The sequence below is a fragment of the Orcinus orca genome, chromosome 2 (genome assembly GCF_937001465.1).
Source record: "Orcinus orca chromosome 2, mOrcOrc1.1, whole genome shotgun sequence".
NCBI classification, from domain to species: domain Eukaryota; kingdom Metazoa; phylum Chordata; class Mammalia; order Artiodactyla; family Delphinidae; genus Orcinus; species Orcinus orca.
In genome coordinates, this window is record NC_064560.1 from 62,859,541 (window position 1) to 62,880,315 (window position 20,775).

Here is a 20,775-nt window from a genome sequence, read left to right on the forward strand (position 1 = left end):
CATGGCTAGGTTAGCTGGCTAAGTGAATGGCCTGGTTTCTCAGCAAAAGAACAGCTGGCACTGTTTAAGGAAACTGAAAAGTGGAACCCTCCTTGAATAGAATCCTCTACCTCAGACCCACTCAAACGCCACAATTCGATTTCCATGAGCTCGACCTTTTTATCAATCTAAATATGTTCTGTTTAGAAGGCTGTTCTTTATCCTCGGATACGGACCTTCCCACATTTTTGGGGTTAAAAAGTCTTTTCTTAAATGATGGCGATGATGGGAGATGACAGGGCTTTTTTAATGCCTTACTTGAAAAACTTAAAATTTGGCAATCCTATGTTGGACTTGCTGATTCGTTTTCTACTGCTCTCATTGACATGACTTAGTAAACAGTACACAAATACATGCCTGGAGTGACTGTGCAGAAATGGGGCAGATTTTTCAAAGCTTCTATCTCTTCTACCCCAGACGGACTGGGAAGAGGCTGACTGATAACATCACCTCCCTCTCCTCATATTACATAACACAGCATCTGTGGTACAACTGATTGATGACGTGGACACCCAGCAAGGAGCAAAGATCAGAAAGTAATGACTCTCAATAGACTGGCTGACTAACACCATAAAGATTCAATGCAATTCAACACTCTAAATTAGATTGGGAGGGAAATAAAAACAAGATGAAGATTAAGGCACATTTTTTTTATAGCTTATTCCCAGGAGGATTGTGTTCTATTTATTTTTTTAATATTTATTTATATTTTATTTGGCTGCATCGGGTCTTAGTTGTGGCATGCGGTATCTTTAGTTGCGGCATATGAACTCTTAGTTGTGGCATGCGGGCTCTAGTTCCCCGACCAGGGATCGAACCTGGGTCCCCTGCATCGGGAGCACAGAGCCTTAGCCACTAGACCAGCAGGGAAGTCCCAAGACACATTTTAAATAAAAGTGAGAAACAAAGCAACAGGCAACCACTGGGAGCCACAGAAGACCATGAGACCATGTTTAAACCAGCGTGGTTATCCAAAACATAAGGGCAGCCACAGAAAATTCAAATGTGAAGACCCCCTAAATTCTCTTCTTAGAATAGTCATCAGCAAAAGCTTAGCAAGGTCATGTGAGGCTCAGAGACCTTGGTCAAGTGATATGGAGAATGGGAAACACTCCTAAGGAGAGCAACAAATATCATATTCCCAAATGTTGTTTGGGAAAAATGCTTCACAGAGGCACAGGTGTGAGAGCTGGTTTTTCATGGGGTGAGAGAAAGGAAGGGGTGGGGCCCTTAACAAAGCTTTCCAGGCAGGAAGTCCCGTCATGAAGGGCAGGGTTCCTCTCTGATGCCCAAGGGCGAGAACAAACAGAGCCGGGGCTGGGGTGCAGGAGACAGGATTCGACGTGGTAGAGATGCTGAAAGGTGTATCAGGAAGGCCGGGAGCTTTCACTGGAGACCAGAGAAAGCATAGCAAGCTTTCCCAGGCAATTCCAGCACATTCTGCCCAGAGGGCAGGTGAAAAGCCTGAGGGCCAGTGCTCCTCATTTTGTAATGTCCCCGCTCTCCCCTCATAGGATGACCTTCAGGAGAGGCCCTCCCCCTCACACGGCCTCTTCTCAGGCTCAGAGCTGCAGGACAGAGAAGAAAAATATTTGCCCCCAAATAATCCACAAAATGCTTTAGGATCTCCATGTGAAGCTGTTGCTTAAATAAGACTGGTTCTTAGCAGCCTTAGAAACAGAATCGAATATCTAAAATAGATCACCTTCGTAAAAAATGAGGCTGAAGCTCTTTCCATACTGCGAAGAAACACTAAGTGAAAGAAGGCAAGGTTCCAAATAGCATGTATCGTTTGCTACCATTTGTGTTAAAGGGAAAGATAATCATAATGGATTTGCTAATAGATGTTATGAAATATCTCGGCTGTGCCTGGAACACCTCTGGAGGATGAAGAAATCAGTAACGCTGGTGCCTCTAAGGAATAAAACTAGGTGGTAGGAGTCTGGGGTGGACAGAGATGTATTTACTACTTCACTTTTGCGCCTTTCGAATATTTTCTTTCATCATGTAAATGCATTACCTGTTAAAACAATTTTTAAAATTAAAAACACTGAAAATTTTAAAATGTAAAATAAAAACAAAATAGTCTTTCTGCAGCAAACCAAACACCCTTGTTAATCTGGACAGCTGTCTTCCTGGCACACACCAGATGCTCAGTTTGTTGAACTTAATGAAGCTCCATTCAAAGACAACAAAAGAAAATCAGAAACCAGGCAAACCCAAGGGTATCAGTGTTCCAATTCTCTAATAAGCTCTTTACCTGTCTGCTACTTAACTATCGCAAAAGATCGGAAAATGGGTCCTTGGGTCACAAGCCCTGCACCCAACTGGGTCCAGTGCGCAAGCTTCATGGGTAACAATAGGTCTGGTGGCCTGCCCACACCAGTCATTTTATAAATAGAAAATGTTTAATCCAAAAACATGATGCCTTGGAACCAAGACCACAAAAACAAACATGCAGATATGAAAATGATCCTGAAGGGAGATAATGTCAGCACCTGCAGGGTATCAATGCAGAAATAGCAGCATGAGGGTTAAAAACAACACGCACTGGCCAAAGAGGTTGGAACATGCAGAGCTGCTATAAAATCCTAATGCCAGAGAACATCAAGAGGCGGCCTGAACTCCTTGTGCTCTGCTCTAGGGACAGCGTAGCCCAAGATGAAACAGGAAGGCTTAAACAACCCTTGCCCCAGTCACCTATGCTCTTAAATTGGTCAAAGAGTACTCAAAACCCACCCTGCAATGAAAATCGGAAAACTGTAAGCAGTAGGTTAGAGCAGAAATTCTGCCACGTGAATTCCATTATATTGGAAGGCTCTCTCTCCTAGGGCTTTTCAAAGAGCCAGGTTTTAGGCAAAGAACAAGGCAGACTTCACCCCAGTCTTCCATAGGACCAAAGAAATTATTTCGTGCTCTGGACAGGAGCTTGGAACAAGGGCAGTGGGGAACCACTACACTCTTCGTGGGCCCTGCCAGAGATTCCCAGGAGGAAGGCGGAAGTGGTAGAAGTAAGGAATAACAGCAAATAAGAAGCCCTTTCACCAAGACGTTATGAGAAAAGAGAACAAGAGAGAGAAAGGGGCCCTTATTAATACACAAAGAAACTAAAACAATTATTCTAAGATGGCTGAGTTCCAGAATGTCCTAAACAAAAAAACCCAAACTCAGAATCAACTCTTAGGAAAGTGCCAATCGATAAATAGTTTGCTTCATTCTAGAAAACATGTAAAAACAGAGAAGGGAAAACCCAAAGTGACCGGATTCCTGCAAGAAATAAAGGTGACAGGTATCTTCTGATTAAAAGAGAATTGGATGGCAGACTGAGAGTAGATATTTATCAGAACCATGAAGGTGATAAAGAGAATGAAGGTGAAAGTAGAAAAGAAAGGGAATTTCCCCAACTAGAACGAGAGAAAAGACCGTTCCGCTGCACGTCCCATCTGGTTTATTTCAAGCTCAAGAAAAGAACAGGAAAAATGCAGTAAAATTAGTGAAAGAGCTAGATTACCAGCAAGAATCAGTCATACACTTGTGTTTCTGCCAGGCAAGGCAGGCGTTGCTGGTGCACCCCCTGCTCCAATGACTAAGTAACTTACTTCAATGCATTTGACACACGATCCCTGAACTTCCGAAAAGCACTTAATACAGTGGCTCATGAAATCTTCATCTAAAAACGTTCACCCATTTATAATCACACTGCAGCACACTGACAACTGGGAAATAGGGCCAAACAGAGGGAATAGATATTTGGAAGGATGCCGTGGAGATTGGTATCATCAGGGACTTGGTTTATCATTTTGAGGGATTTCCCCCACCCCCCTTTTAAAGAGAATCAGATTTGGAGTCTAAGAAGAGTGTAATTACAACGAGAGGACTAACAGAGAAAATGAATTACCTGATTCAATAAAAGACAAAAATAAGAAATGAAATGCGACGTGACTTGGAAAACCCCACAGACATATGTGCTAAATACAATGAAATCTGAAATATATTTAATGAACTGGGGGAGAGGAAGCAGGGGAAAAAATTAGCTCCTGATAGAAAATACTGGGTGGTAGGTATGAAGAAAAGCTGTATAAAAAGGCAACAGAAGATCGTATTTGGCAAATCTATAGTGCTTATTGTGTGCCAGGCACTGTTCTAAATGCCTCAGATATAGTAATCTTCAAAACAACCTTCTAATCTAAGTACCTTATTATTCCTGTTTCATAGGTGAACAAACAGAGGCACAGAGAGGTTAAGTAACTTGCCCAAGGTTACAGCTAGTAAGAAGCAGGGCTAGGATTCAAATCCAGACACTCTGACCCCAAAATCTGTGCTCTTAACCTCTCTAGACTCCCCTAGAATTTCAACACAGAGAGCGAGATAAGTAGTCTAGGAGTGAAATACAAGTCATGCACTGGCTAGATCCAGGGTCAACAGATCATGGTTCTGTGATGACCAGTCAGTCCTGTGACCTCCCCAGGCCTTCGTTTCCTCACTCACCTGTGCACTGAGAAGACAGATTAGACAAGCTCTACCTAAGGTGTCTTCAGCTCTAAAATGCCGCAAGTTCATGCGACAATCAGCAGTATATGGACAGGTCTGCTTTCTGAAGGGTTATTCGAAGGTTAATTCATCCTAAAACAAGCAGCAAACTTGCTATTAAGGTTCTTCCTCTGCCTCCTGACCTTCAGAAGATTATTCCTCTTATTATATAATAATATATATAATTATATATTATATATATAATATATATATATTACTCTAATAATAATAGATTATTCCTCTATTATGCCTCTATTCAGGCAAATGACAGAGGGTAGTGAAAGGGGTACTGCATGGTTTTTCTTTTGTACTCTACTTCGTGTGGTTGCAATAAAATGGCCCTCGAAAAGCTCTGGGCCAGATCACATTAACTCTGCCAAACCTACAGTCCCACCCAGGCACCTCTCAGGAGTCTGATTTTGGAGCCTGCCTTTGGATCTGGTTACTGGAATGCAGGTGAAACTGACACACTGGAGGTGAAGCAACCAAAGGAGAGGAATCAGGAAGACCAAAAGACGCACACAGCCCACAGTAGTTCAAATTAAGGGTTTCATAATGGCTAAAGAAACCTTATCTTCTTGGTATGGTCCGTTCTCTTTGCTAACACCCACTCTTGAGAGTTGAGACCACAAGTTCATTGTGGATGAATTCAACACCCACTTTCAAACTAATGAGCCCCCAGCAGTATTCTTCTCAAGGTAGGCATTAAAGGTCAGAGTGCATCTGTGAATGGAGAAGGGCCTTACAGGTGGGTCATGCAGTCCTCCCTTGCGAGTCCCTTCTAAGCATCCCTGGCAGGTGGCTGTCACCTGGCCTCTGCCTGGTCACTTCCAAGGTCGCGGTGTTGGCTGCCTCGCCTAGCAGGGCCTGCGCTGCTGGACAGTTCTCACTGTGGGGAAAGACCACGAAGCGCCTAGAACAGTGCCTGGCACGTGGGCGAGCTAAATAAGTGTGCCTCCAAGTGGGTCAAAAGCTGCCTCCGTACAACTTGAACCCATCATTCCTGGGTGCCCCCTTGGAGCCCAGAAACGCAGAGGCCCCTCGGATATTCGGGGCTGTAATCAGGTCCCTCGGCCCTCTCCTTGCAGGTGCCGAACCCGGATCTCCATCACCAAGGCTGGAAGAGCCCCTCCCCAGACCCCAGAGGTCCCAAGAGTGCGCACTGATGGAGGGATGACCGGTAGGGAGGCCGCAGTCGGGGTTGTCCCCATCCTCGGTATCTGAGGCTGAAGGGGACAAAGGGCTTTCAGGAAGGCGTATCCCACCCGATGCGTTCCAGGCTGCCTCCCTCCCCGCCGGCCCTGGGGACCACCGCGGCGACAGGTGACAGGCCCCCCGAGGATCCGGGGCGCTCAGGCTGCGGCGCGATGGGCCGAGCCACGACAGGGACCGCGGGGCTCAGGGGTTTGGCCCGACTGACGGGGGGCTCAATCACGGCTTAGCGGAGCTCGCTCCGCCGTGGCTTTACCTGCTTGTGGTTGACTACTGCGGCCCAGTTCGCCCCCAGTCAGGTTCCCGCAGCTCAGGAGCTGCCGCAGGCGCTCATGGAAATGCAGCCGGAACCCCTGGCCAGTGCAGCTCCCGCCGCTACCGGCCCCGCCCAAGCAACTGCCGCCACGCCCCTGACGACCGCTTCTGCCACGCCCCTAGCCACGGAAACCCGCCCGTTCATTGGGCCGCCCAGCCGCTGCTCTACTAGCCCCGCACTTCCATTGTACCCTGAGGGTAGCCCATTGGTCAACGGAGCTGCTCCTCAGAGCGGAGGCGGAGCCCTTAGCGAAGAGCTCCACGACAATTGGTTATTTTTCACGTCTTTAGCCCGTTGGCCGAGACACTATAGGATAAAGCCAGCCCGGAGGGGGCAGGGAAAAGAGAGGAGGGCTACTGGAGGGGTGTTGTTTGATGTTGACTGGCGGGTTGCAAAGAGGGAGGAGGCAATTGTGACCGCAAGCTGGGTTGGACGATTGGGTGTAAGGTGTCGTCTGGGGTTGGGAGGAGGGAGGCTGACTGGTAGTTCAGCTGCCGGGTCTGATGGCTCCAGGCCGACAGGTGGACTCACCTGTAGTCCAGGACACCAGGGGCAAAATTTGGGGTCGTGTCCCGGGGGAGAGGAGTCAGGTTAGTGAGTCACCAAGCCTCAAGGAGAGGAAAGGATGAAGAGGCAGCGGCTTCTGGCCCCTTCCAGGTAGGAAAGGGTGATGGGGCCGTGCCAGGCAGTGTGGACCTCAGTTATTGTCCCACTGTTCTTTCAGCCCTTAAGACGACCTTCTCCCAGTTGGAGGCAGCCTGGAAGAATGTAGCCTTTGGAATCATATCTAGAATTGAACTCCCTGTTGGCATATACAGGTTGTACGGCCTTGAGCAAGTCACTTAACCTTTCTGCTTGCATCCTGATTTTTTTCATTTGGCAACTGGGAGTAACAATAGTAGTTGATGAGAAGATTAAATAACTCCGGTAAACGCTAAGAGTGCCTGGCACTCAGTAGGCATTCATTCAAGACTAGTTCCCCACCCACTTACACATTGGTTTATGGAATTAGGTTCAGTTCTAAAATTCTGAGTCTGAAACTGCTTTTGCAATGGCATGTGCTTTTACCACGAATAGAACACTTGACTGTCTTGAAAGGCCAACTGCTCTAGAGCAGACAGGGCCACCCTACCAAGAGCAGGGGTTGAGATGAGAGTAGCCATTTAGCCAGAGAAGGGAAGTGGTATTTGTATCAATGTTAAATTTTTTCCAACACATTTCAGGATTATGACAAGAAAAAATGGAGCTTCCTTTTTCCTGTTCACCCATCCAAGTGTCCAATGGCTCATGTTTCATCCCTTTGAAGGCTGATCGGCACTGGACCAAAAACCACTGCATAAAAATCTATCTGTCAGGAACTCCTGAAGCCCATTGCCCACTCTGAAGGTGTGGAAGTCCTAGAATGTGAACAGAAATAGACTCTCAAGCCTGAATTTAGCCCTAGATCCTTTGGATCTGCCTTTGAGAGAACCCACACTTGTGGTTTTCTAGGGTGAAGGAGGAGAAAGAATCCTTTGCCATTGCTGTATTTTTGTCATTCCGTTGTCAAAAAATTTTTTTTACCTCAGCATTTATTTATTCCTCTATATTCTCGTCTATTTTAGGAAAGAAAAACCCAAAGGATTTTAGTGAGGGACGCCCATAGTTCCGACTCTGTGTTAAAACAGTTTGAGCTTCCAGAAAAAAGCTTTAGATCTGTGGCCAGTTGGATGTGTGTGTGTGCACGTGTGTGTGTGCACGTGTGTGTTCATGCACTTGGTTCTGCTCCACAGTTTTCCAGTTGTTGTGTCTTTAAATAGTACTGCTTGGTGGCCATACATACGTCTGCACGCGTGCTGGGGAAAGAGGTTTGCTCCTGCTTGTGTTTGCTGAAGGAGACTGAGATGTCTTGTTAGGCCTTGAAAAGCATGTAGTGGCTCCTGATATCCGGGAAGATTTCTCCAGCTTGATTCAGAGCCACAGAAAGCAGCTGTTGGGAGTACATTGCAGATGGACTTATCATTGTGCCAATGGATTTTTCCACTCATGTCAGGAACACAGGTTCAGCCAAGAGTTCCAGAAAGGGATGTCCATCCAATTCGGGAATTCTAAAGCACAATTGTGTCACCGAGGCTCAAAGGGAGGTGCAGAATGAGGCCAGGCAGAGGAGAAAGAGGGGAAGGACACGTGCATCTTCTCCTTTGCAGCTCTGGCTGGTTTAAATAACCATTACCATTTGCAACACATAGAACTGTTTCCTTATTAGTCTCTGGTTTCTGTTTCCTCTCTTCTGCTTTGGCTCTTGCCATATTCTGTTGAATCATACTATTTCCCTCTATAAAGAGTTTCTGTGGGAGGCCATTTAGGAGACAGAATGGACTCAAGTTTAGTAGCCTGTTGGGATTGAGGATTTGGTGAGGCTTGGCTTGGGATAACCAGTGGTTAGGACGTGGCTATGAAGTACACTTTTGAAAGCATAAGAGTGCCTTGTTATAAAGGGAACAAGGGAGAGGGTGTGCACCCACTCGCGTTCCGGAATGACTAAAGCTCCATCAATTTACCGAAGTAGAAGTGGCTCTAAACTCACCTGGGGCCTCTCAGCAGGATTTGTGAAAGTCCTGGAGGTCCTCAGAGAGATAGCGAGCAGCAGAGGTCAGAGAAGGTAGTGAGCTCTATTTATTCTTTCCTAGCAAAATCAGTGATTCACTCAGCCTGTCATTTTCATTATTCTGTATCCTTAGTGAATGATTGAGAGCAATGGGCTTTGGCCCCTCTGCTGCTGGGGCTTGAATCCTGACTCCACCTCTCCCAGCCTTGTGACCTTGGGCAAGTGCCGCACCTCCCTGTGCCCACTTTTTCCCATAAAATTCAGATGACAGTATTTGTGCTTCCCTCATGGGGTGCTGTGAGGAGCAAATGAGTTAATAGATGTAAAGTGCATCAAACAGTGCCTGCCACATATCTAGCTCTTAATAAATGTTTGCCCTAGTTATTGTAGGAACCCATTTAAGAATCTTTCTCTAGGGACTTACCTGGTGGTCCAGTGGTTAAGACTCTGCACTTCTAATGCTAGGGGGTGTGGGTTCGATCCCTGGTCGGGGAACTAAGATCCCACATGCCTTGTGGGAAGGCCAAAAAAAAAAAAAAAAGAAATATAAAAAATTTCTTTTCCTCTAAGTGCTAACTCATTTTCTAAGTTCTGTCCCTCAGAAGTAGTGGTCACAGGATTCAGGATTTGGTTTTATGTAGACTTTATTTTTAAAAATAGTTTTAGATTCACAGTAAAATTGGGCAGCAAGTACAGAAAGTTCTCATTTACCTATTGCCCCAATGCATGCAGGATTTTTTTTACTAGTTATATCTACCACCTAGTGAGAGAAGCTTTTCCTTCAGAATACCCTTACCAGAGAGGGTTCAGAGGACTGAGTTAAGGGTTTTTTTCATATTCTTTTCCATTATGGTTTATTACAGGATATTGAATATAGTTCCCTGTGCTCTACAATAGGAACTTGTTGTTTATTCATTCTATATATAATAGTTTGCATCTGCTAATCCCAAACTCCCAATCCATCCCTCCCCTACTCCCCCTCCCCCTTAGCAACCACGAGTCTGTTCTCTATGTCTGTGAGTCTGTTTCTGTTTTGTAGATAAGTTCATTTGTGTCATATTTTAGATTCCACATATAGGTGATATCATGGTATTTGTCTTTCTCTTTCTGACTTACGTTACTTAGTATGATAATCTCTGGGTCCATCCATGTTGCTGCAAATGGCATTATTTCATTTTTTTATGGCTGATTAATATTCCATTCTATGTATGTACTGTATCTTCTTTATCCATTCGTCTGTTGATAGACATTTAGTTTGTTTCCATGTCTTGGCTATTGTGAATAGTGCTGCTATGAACATAGGGGTGCATGTATCTTTTCAAATTATAGTTTTGTCCAGATATATGCCCAGGAGTGGGATTGCTGGATCATATGGCAACTCTATTTTTATTTTTTTGAGGAAACTCCATACTGTTTTCCATAGTGGCTGCCAATCTACATTCCCACCATAAGTTAAGGTTTTTGAGACCAGACCTCGTCAGCATAATCACTCTGAGGAAAATGGGAAAGTCTGTAGCTGAGAGAATAGTGATAAAAGCTGCAACCTGGGTGTTCATGAGATTCCCCTCAAGGCCTGAGATACCTTAGGCTCTGAGGACTCCAAAATTGTCACTTTATTGTCTGTCACACCAAGTGCTGCCTGTGTGTAAAGTCTAGGCAGTGAGCTCAGAATGCCCCAGGGCCAGGCCTCCTGGCTAGCTTCTGATTGATAACAGAGATGAAGTTTGTTTAGAAGTTCTAAGTGCCAGTATGCAGTAGTTCCACGAGAACAGACTATGGTGAAATTCAAGGGTTTAGCCTCTTTTGTTATTAGGAAAGCTTCCTTCTGGCTAGTCAAACAGTGCTGAACAATAACCTTGTCTGTGATTCAGGCTGCTTCCTTAAACCTACATGTGAAGTTGTCTATAGTAAAATCATAGGGTGGTTTTATGCCCAGGACAGTCGTGGTTTATGCCTACTGTCCTGGCAAAATTTGAATAGTGTCCCCCAAATTTGAAAGAGTGTCTTTCACTGTCAAGTGGTCTCAGTTTGAAAGATAAATTGGGTGGTAACTTTTACACTTACATACATAGGACCCAGAACTGAAAATTCTCATGTAACACACACACACACACACACACACACACACACACACACACACACACACACACAAAGCTGTTGTAGCCTTATAATGTCTGCAGAGTGTCAGACAGGTGGTTGGCTAAAGATGACTTCTTAGTCACCATGTATTCCTTTTCTTGACGTCATCCTTAATTACAGTAATAAAAATTGAGTTGTTCATGCTGTTAACTCAAGAGGAATCAGTAAAACTTGTGCCTTAAGTAAGTGCTTTACAATCATTTCCTGCATAATTTCATGTTCTTGAGCTATTTTTTATTTCCACAAGGGAAGCCCTCTTGAGCTATTTTTGAGCTGTTTACATCCTACCAGAGATCCCTATATTGTTTTACCAAATATTTGAGTTAACAAGAAAGTAAATATTTTTACCAAGTAAGACATTTAGTATCAGAGAGAGAGAACCAGGAAGTGAAGTCCCATCCCTTTGTAGGGCAAGGGGAAATACTTGAAGAGATGACTAAAAAGGACTGAGCAGTAAGCAATAAAGTGTAATCAACATGAACAATTATTCTGAGGAGGGAAAAATTTCTTCTGATTTGGATTCTTACAGATTTGAACTGGCCCTTGAAGGTCTATGGGCTGAAGTCAGGCTGGGGTGGCATGACATTCCAGTTGGGGGAGGACAACAGGGACAGAGGCCCCTAAGTGGAAGAATACAAGTTGATTTGTCCAGAGAAGAGTCCAAGTGGAGAATCAATAGGCGAGAAGATGGAAAGATAGAGTGGGCCCGTGACAGAGGCTAGTTAATACTTCATCTAAGTTGACGGCTTCCTCTTAGCTGCCTGAGGATTTGGCTATCCTAGCTCAGTGCATGGCATGCCCCAGGCATCCTAAGCTCCAGGCACCTGCATATCACCTTCATCATTTTGACCCTATCTCTTTACTACCTGCTTATTATTTACTTAATAGTTTCATTAAATTCATTCATTTTTTATATTAAATACCTTCTTCTGTATCATCCTAAATCAGTGGTTCTCAACTGGGGGCAGTTTCACCCGCCAAGGGACATTTGGCAATGTCTGGAGACATTTTTTGGTTGTCAGAACTGAAGGGAGTGGTGTTGGTATCTAGTGGGTAGAGGCCAAGGATGCTGCCACACAGAACAGCTCCCACAATGAAGAATTATTTGGCCCAAAAGGTCAGTAGTGCTGAGGTTGAGAATCCCTGTGGACCTAAGTAATAACATCTATAATACAGCAAGCTTGGTGTGCTGGTTATAGTTATTCTACTCCACATTATAATAATTTCATAACTATTAAATTTTAAAATGTTCTTCCACATGCTACTTGATCCCAACAGATATTTGTATACCCATGTTCATAGCAACATTCACAATAGCCAAAAGGTGGCAACAACCCAAATGTTCATTGATGGATGAATGGATAAACAAAGTGTGGTATATACATACTATAGAATACCATCCAACCTTTAAGATGAAGGAAATTCTAACACATGCTACAACATGGATGAACATTGAAGACGTTATGCTAAGTGAAATAAGCCAGTCACAAAAGGACAAATATTGTATGATTCCATTGATATGAAGAGCCTAGAAAAGTCAAATTCATAGAGACAGAAAGAACAGTGGTTATAAGGGACCACAGGAAGGAGGTAATGGGAGTTATTATTTAATGGGTAGAGTTTCTGTTTTGCAGGATGAAAAAGTTCTGGAGATGGATGGTGGTGATGGTTGTACAAAAATGTGAATGTGCATAATACCACTGAATTGTACATTTAAAAATGGTTGAGAAGCATGAAAGTTTTTGATTTTGAAGTCCAATTTATTTAGTTTTGTTTGTGCTTTTGGTATCATATTTAAGAAGACTTTACCTATCCCAAGATCCATGAAGATTTACTTGTATACTTTCTTCTAAGAGTTTTATAGTTTTAGCTCTTACATTTAGGTCTATAATCTATTTTGAGTTAATTTTTGTGTACGATGTGAGGAAGATGCCCAACTTCATTCTTTTGCATGTGAATATCCAGTTGTCCCACACCATTTGTTGAAAAAACTATACTTTTCACCCTGAATGTCACCCTTGCTTGTCAAAAATCAATTAACCAGAAATGTATAGGTTTATTTCTGGACTCTCAATTCTATTTCATTGATCTATGTGTCTATCGTTATGCCAATATTACACAGTGATTACTGAGGTTTTGTAGTAAGTTTTGAAATTGTAAAGTGTGAGTCCTCCAAATTTGCTCTGCATTTTCAAGGTTGTTTTGGCTATTCTGAGTACTCTAATGAATTTTTCACTTCACTTATTGAACTTTTGATTCCAGAATTTCCATTGGTTCTCTTTTATAAGTTCTCTTTACTGAGATTCTCTATTTAATGAGAATAAATAGAGAATGTGTCATCAGACCTTCCTTTACTTCTATAAATATACTTCTATAAATAAATAGAGAATGTGTCATCAGACCTTCTTTTACTTCTTTAAACACAGTTTCCTTTAGTTCTTTGACCATACTTATAACAATTATTTTGAAGGCTTTGGTAAGTCTGACAACTGGGCCCTCTCAAAGGCAGTTTCTGATGCCTGATTTTTGTGTGTATAGGTCATACATTCCTATTTCTTTGCACGTACCGTAATTTTTGTTGTTGAAAACTGGATATTTTGGGTAATGTAGTAACTTTGGATATGGATTCCTCTCCTCTTTGGGGCTTGTTGTTATTGTTGGCTTGCTTGTTTGTTTAGTGACTTGGCTGGACTATTCTAGTGGAGATATATTACATACAACAGTGTTAATTGTATTTATTATGTTGTACAACTCTCACTTTTCTTGCTAAGATTTAGATTTTCTTGAATAAAAGTTTCTTAATTTACTGTGTGCTCTTAAAACAAATTTCAGAGACTACAAATTGTTGCATTTGGGGTTTTAATTTTTTAAAATAGTTTTCACCAATTATGGTTGTTTCACTGGGGAGAGGGTTCATGGAGCTCTGCATGGCACCATTCCAGCAGTCATATGCTCTGTTATGATTATTTGTCATCAAGTACTATCTTAGTCAAGTTAGTCTGAAGGCAATGTTCAGGGTAATTTATTGTGGGAGAGACTGGAGCCAGATAGAAGAGACAGCAGGCGATTGATTAGCTTAGGTGTAAAGTGATAAAGATATGAACTTGACAGAGGGAAGGAAAAGCAAGGAAGGAGTGATGTGATTACAGAAAGATTTATCAGGACTTCCTGCAGGTTAAATCTGGGGTGCGAGGGGAAAGGAAGTGTCAGAGAGGATTCCAAGGTGATGGTAATATGGAGGAGGAAAGACAAGTCTTATTTAGGTCTGGTGAGATCGTGGTAACAGATAATATGCAAGGAAAAGGGCAAATAGTACATTGGGACTAGAAAGGCAGGATTGGAGATTAGGGGAAAGGTTGAGTTTTGTAGGCAAGGGTTTTCATTTATTTATTTTTATTTTTCACTGCACTGGGTCTTTGTTGCTGCGCGCAAGCCTTCTCTAGTTGCGATGAGTGGCGGCTACTCTTTCGTTGTGGTGCGCAGGCTTCTCACTGCGGTGGCTTCTCTTGTTGTGGAGATCAGGCTCTAGGCGCACGGGCTTCAGTAGTTGTGGTGCACAGACTCAGTAGTTGTGGTGCACAGGCTCAGTAGTTGTGGCACACAGGCTTAGTTGCTCCGTGGCATGTGGGATCTTCCCAGACCAGGGCTCGAATCCATGTCCCCTGCATTGGCAAGCGGATTCTTACCCACTGCACCACCAGGGAAGACCCAAGGCAAGAGTTTTTGGGTCAAAGTTTTTATGTAACCCTTTGCAAAGTTGCCCACATACATGATAGTGGAAGTCATGAGAATAGATAAGTTTCAGAGAGAGAAAACCAGGCCAGTTTACCTTAAACTTGGGAAAATGGACTTTTAAGAGGCAGGAGGAGGAAAACAGTAAGGAGATTGAGAAGTTAGCACAAGACAGGTAGGAATGATGATAGCCAACCCTTATTAAACCCTTACTAAGAGCCAAGAACTGTTTTACATGCTTTCTTGAATTTAATCCTCACAATAACTCCACAGGGTGGGTATTATTGTCCCCATTTTACGAATCAAGACACTGAGGCTAGAGAGGGGAAATAATGTGCTCAAGGTCACACAAGTGGTATGCAGTCGAGCCAAAATGAAAATCTAGGCATGCATAACATTCATACCAAAGTGTGTACCCAAAGCAACATACACCAATGTTCATGGTAGCACTGTTTGTAACAGCCCAAATGTTCATCAACACTAGAATGGGTAAGCTAACTGGTATATTCATATTCAGTGGAATATTATACAGCTTTGAGAATGAACAAACCCTTGTCATAAGGAACAGCATGGACATAATGTTGAGCAAAAGAAGCCAGTTCTGAAAGAGAACATATTGTATAATTCCATTTATATAAAGTTCAAAAAGAGGCAAAATGAATCTATGGTGTGAATAAGTCAGGTCACATCTGTGGGGTAGTAGACACTGGGAGAGGGCATGAAAGGGGTCCCATAATGTCCTGTTTCCTGATCTCAGTGGTGGTTACACAGGTGTGTTCTTTTATGAAAATGTATCAACCTGCACACTTATGATTTATATACTTTTGTGTAATAGGTAATACATCAATAAAAAGTTTACTCATACAAAAGAAAGCAAAATAGAAGTAGGCCATGTGATCTGAGGACATGCCCTTTTAACCGTGAGCTGTCAAGATAGCAGGTGTCCTGTTTCCTCTGCAACATGTAAAATGCAAAGAAAAATGTAGAGGAGATCCTATACAATTAGAAAGGTAAAAGAAATGTAAGAGATAGAGATTGACCAAATGCAACACATGGGTCTTATTAAAACAAATTGTAAAAATAATAAAATAATGAAACAATCGGGGACTTTGAACACATTGTATTTTGGATGATATTAATAAATTGTTGATTTTAGGTATATTAATTGTATTGTTAATTTTTTTAAGTCTTTATATGTCAGAGGTAATGACATGTTTATAGATGAAATGATGTGATGTTTGGGATTTGCTACACTCATTGGGCATGAGTGTAGCGGTGAAATAGCCTTGGCCAGGAGCTGATCATTCTGGAAGGTGGAAGTTAGCTACCTGGGTTTCTGTGTAACATTCTCTCTACTTGTGTATATGTTTGAACATTTTTTAGGTAAGAAGTTTTTTAAAAAGAAGAAAACTTACATTCAATGTCCCAGCAAAGGAATTACTTCCCGTGGCTTCATTTTTTTTTTTTTTTTTTTTTGCGGTACGCGGACCTCTCACTGTTGTGACCTCTCCCGTTGCGGAGCAACAGGCTCCAGACGCGCAGGCTCAGCGGCCATGGCTCACGGGCGCAGTTGCTCCGCGGCATGTGGGATCTTCCTGGACCGGGGCACGAACCCGTGTCCCCTGCATCAGCAGGCGGACTCTCAACCACTGCGCCACCAGGGAAGCCCTTCATATTTTTAAGTTTGTACTTCCGTTGAGAGAGACAAGGAGAGAGCAGGCATGTGGTCACAGAGATCACAGGGGCAGGGAGTGGTCTTGTGATGCCCATTGCTGTAGTTCTGTCTCTGCCCCTGCTGAGACAGATCCCTGAGACACGGGATCAGCTCTGACAAGGTCACTGTAACTCCCACATCTGGAAGTCGGCTTTCAGTCCCCCTTTCTTGACTTCTTGGTAGCCTGGGACTCTGGTGGCAGGAACCTCTGCTTTCCCTACCTCCCCCATTAGTCTGTATTGTGGACTCTCCTTCCTGGGTCTGACTCTTCAGCCATGAGTTATTTCCTAAACCCTCTGCTCCTCTCCCATATACTCTTGCCAAGGGTTTCATCCTCTCCCAGTAGCTTAAGTGGCTGCCAGGCTGCCTTTCAAGATGCAATTTTAATCAATCTATTCCCTTGTTAAAACCCAGGAATGGTTTCCATTACCTAAGTGATAACATTCAAACTCTCATGGAGGCACAGGATGTCCTTCAGCATCTCTTTACACCTCCACCTCCAAACCACCTTCCCTCTTCAGCCTTCCCTCCTCCCATTCCCCTTCACACCTCCCTGTCAGCCAGTTACATCATCACCATTTCTGGAATGTGTCATGCTATTTGTTGCTCCCATACCTTTGACCCCATCTGGAACACCTACCTATACACTTCCCCACCTGGAAAACCCTACTCATCCTTTGGGACACTGCTGCGAGGTCATTTCATTCATAAAGCCTTCCCTCACCTTCCTGTGGAGTTCATTCATTCATTCAATCATTCATTAATTCATTCAATCATTCATTAATTCATTCAAAAAATATTTATGCTCAAGGCCCTTAACTAAGTCTGAGTGCTAAGTCAAGAATCCACATGGTTCACACTTTACATCATAGCTCTTATCTCATCAATACTATTGACTTATTTACATAAATAGCCATTCCTGTACCCCACCCCTTGAGGGCAAGGATGGTGACTCATTCACCTTTGTACCCCAGTGACGGCACTAAATATGTTTGTTCAATTGAAGTGAAGGAGAATAATTACTCAGAAAAGACCTTTGGGGTTGACCATTCAAACAGCCGTGATAATCTTTGGGTGTCTGTGTGGTAAAATTTAGGTTCAGGGATGGAGAGAATGAGTCCCTTGTTCCCAGGGGTTAAGGAGAACCTAGGAATTGGCCCAGTTGTAGGCCACGTGCTTAAAAAATACATTCATGAGAAGGGGCAGGAAACAGGATGGCAGCAAGATTGAGGGATGAGGGTGTTCAGAGTATTTTAAAAGTCATAGAGAGGAGCCCATGGGAAATAGACTTAAGAGGCTGGTGAGAGGGGGCAGTGACAGAAGCAAAATGACAAAGGCGACTAGGTTTATTTTTGTGGGGGAGGGGGACCAGATGGGCCTTGGACTGGCCTGGAGACAACTTTTCCTCTAAGGTAGAAGGCAAGGAAGAAAGCAACAATAGAGAGAGAAGGAGTAATAGCAGCTGCTTGGAGTGCCTGCCTTGTACCAGATCCTTTACATCTTTTATTTCACTTAATCCCCACAGTCTTCATTTTCAGATGAGGAGAATGGCTCAAAGCATTTCAATGACTCTCCACCCTGGCTATACATTAGAATCACCCAAGGAGCTTTGTAAACTGTGGCTCTGGGTCTCCCAGCTTTTTTGATTTAATGTGATCTGGGATAAGATGCTGGCATCTGAATTTTTTATGTTCTTCAGGTGATTCTAATGTATAGTCAGAGTGGAGTACCATCGTAAGGAATTTGCTGGAGGTGGTCCACATGTTGGGATGGAATTCAACTCTGGTCAGTCTGATTCCAAAGCCCGAATGCTTTCCCCTAGGGCAGTGGTTCTCAGTGTGAGGTCCCCGGCACTTTTCTAGCAAGCGGGGGCCCTACTTACTTGTTAACCTACTAAATCAGAAACTTTGGGGTGGGGCCCAGCAATCTGGTAAAGCAAGCCCCCCAGTAGCTCTGATGCACAATCAGGTTGGAGAACCACTGCTCTAAAAGCCTTGCTACTCAAACAAAATTGTGATGTACACACGCACAGCATCAGCATCATCTGGGAATGTGGTAGAAATGCCATACCTCAGGTCCTACCCCAGATCCACTGATTCAGAATCTTTTTGGCAAGATCCCTAGGTTCTTTGCATGCACTTTAAAATTTGAGAAGACCAGGGACTTCTCTGGCGGTCCACTGGTTAAGACTCTGATTCCAAGGCAGAGGGTGTGGGTTGGATTCGATCCCTGGTCAGGGAACTAAGATCCCACATGCCACGTGGTGTGGCAAAAAAAAAAAAAAAGAGAGAAGACCAGTAATTCCCAAACCTGGCTGACAACCAGAATTAACTAGGGAGTTTTATTTGTTTGTTTTTTAGAGTATGAATTCCCTAGGTATCCCAAGTTTCTAATTCATTAGGTCTGAGGTCATACGTAGGTCCCTATTTTTTTTTTTTTTTTTTTTTTTTTTTGCGGTACGCGGGCTGTTGTGGTCTCTCCCGTTGCGGAGCACAGGCTCCGGACGCGCAGGCTCAGCAGCCATGGCTCATGGGCCCAGCCGCTCCGCGGCATGTGGGATCTTCCCAGACTGGGGCACGAACCCGTGTCCCCTGCATTGGCAGGCCGACTCTCAACCACTGCGCCACCAGGGAAGCCGTAGGTCCCTGTTTTAAAGTTCCTCATAAGTGTGATGATCAAGTAAGTCTGGGGACCACTCCACTTCACAATGCCGCCTCCCTGCAGAAGAGGAAATTTTCTGAGTATACTCCTTGTCCCAGGCACCTCAGAAGGTGTTTTCCTTACAACTAGCTTGCCAGATTTAGCAAATAAAATTACAGAATGCCCAGTTCAATTTGAATTTCAGATAGTAAATAAATTTTTAGTATGGGTATGACCCAAATATTGCATGGGATTATACTTATTAAAATTATTTTCAATAGTAAAAAATTAATTTAGTGAATTTACTAATAAAAGGTATAAATTTGATCAGTTTAAATTTGGTAAAAATTGTTTAGAAATTATTCATTGTTTATCTGAAGTTCAGATTGGATTGGGCATTCTGTATTTTGTTTGGCAACCCTACTCACAACAGTACCAGAGTTTCAAGGAGAAAATTGGTATAACCTTAGGGAGGGAAAGAAGAGGCAGGGTCTGCCGGGACATCAACAAGAAGTAGATGAATGAATGGCTGAATGTCAGAAACACCATGTCCAGTGTTCTCAGTCAGATAAGCTAAGTTATGCCTAAGGCTGCTGTGAGAAACAACCCTCACATCTCCACGGCTCACAGCCACAAAGACTTCTTTCCTGTTCATGTTACATGTCCACAGAGGTCAGCTGCATCTCCTCTTCATTCTGCGATCAAGGCTCATGGGAGGTTTCTAATGATATTTCTGGTCTCATGAAAAAGGATAAAAAGAGAGTGCTTGGCCATGTAATGATTCATAAAGCTAGGGTGACCAACATCCCATTTTGCCCAGGAATGGGGGTATCCTGGGACACACAACTTCAGTGCTAAAACCAGAATAGTCCTGGGCAAATCAAAATGTTTGGTCACCCTAACAAAGCTTCTATTTGGAAGTGACACATGTCACTTGTGTTCACATTACATTGGCCAAAAAGGTCACACGACCAAGTTTGTCATCAATCAGGTGAGTTTTTTTTTTTGGCTGCGTTGGGTCTTCGTTTCTATGCGTGGGCTTTCTCTAGTTGCAGTGAGCAGGGGCTACTCTTTGTTGCTGTGTGAGGGCTTCTCATTGTGATGGCTTCTCTTGTTGTGGAGCAAGTGCTCTAGGCGTGCGGGCTTCAGTAGCTGCAGCACATGGGCTCAGTAGTTGCGGCATGTGGTCCCTAGAGCCCACGGGCTTCAGTAGTTGTGACATGTGGGCTCAATAGTTGTGGCATGGGCTCTAGGGCACATGGACTCTAGGGCACATGGCCTTCAGTAGTTGTGGCACACGGGCTGAGTTGCTCTGCGGCATGTGGGATCTTCCCGGACCAGGAATCAAACCTGTGTCCCCTGCATTGGCAGGCGGATTCTTAACCACTGGACCCTAGGTGGAGGGAATGTTTCTTGATTAGGTCTTAGTCCTGCTCTCAGGGGAAGAGGGGATTTGTCAGCCCATTGTCCTTCATAGTTCTTGCCTCTGCCATCTTGGAGGTCCTTCTTATTCTATTTTCTTCCTAGAGAGGGCATACGCCCTCCTGGGGGCTGTGAGGTTTTTTGACTTGCTTTCTGCGGTAGATTGTATTAGTATTCAGAATATTCATTCCCCCTCTCTATGGGTCCCTCACTATTGGAGGCTTTAAAACACTCACCCAGGGACTTCCCTGGTGGCACAGTGGATAAGAATCCGCCTGCCAATGCAGGGGACACAGGTTCGAGCCCTGGTCCGGGAAGATCCCACAGGCCACGGAGCAACTAAGCCCGTGAACCACAACTACTGAGCCTGTGCTCTAGAGTCCATGACACAACTACTGAACCCTGTGCACCTAGAGCCCGTGCTCCACAACAAGAGAAGCCACC

The 20,775-nt window shown here is 43.9% G+C and overlaps 1 protein-coding gene across 2 annotated transcripts in view; it reads right to left on the reverse strand.

The window, feature by feature from the left end:
• ABHD2 (abhydrolase domain containing 2, acylglycerol lipase) overlaps positions 1-6,277 on the reverse strand; it is a 110,165-nt gene extending 103,888 nt beyond the window's left edge. Inside the window, exon 1 of one of the 2 annotated variants that reach the window (XM_004278246.3) lies at positions 6,038-6,277. The gene's annotated coding sequence lies outside the window, so the exon portion shown is untranslated. The remainder of the gene's footprint in view (positions 1-6,037) is intronic. The other variant, XM_033402834.2, reaches the window with a different exon arrangement.
• Positions 6,278-20,775: the final 14,498 nt, after the last annotated feature.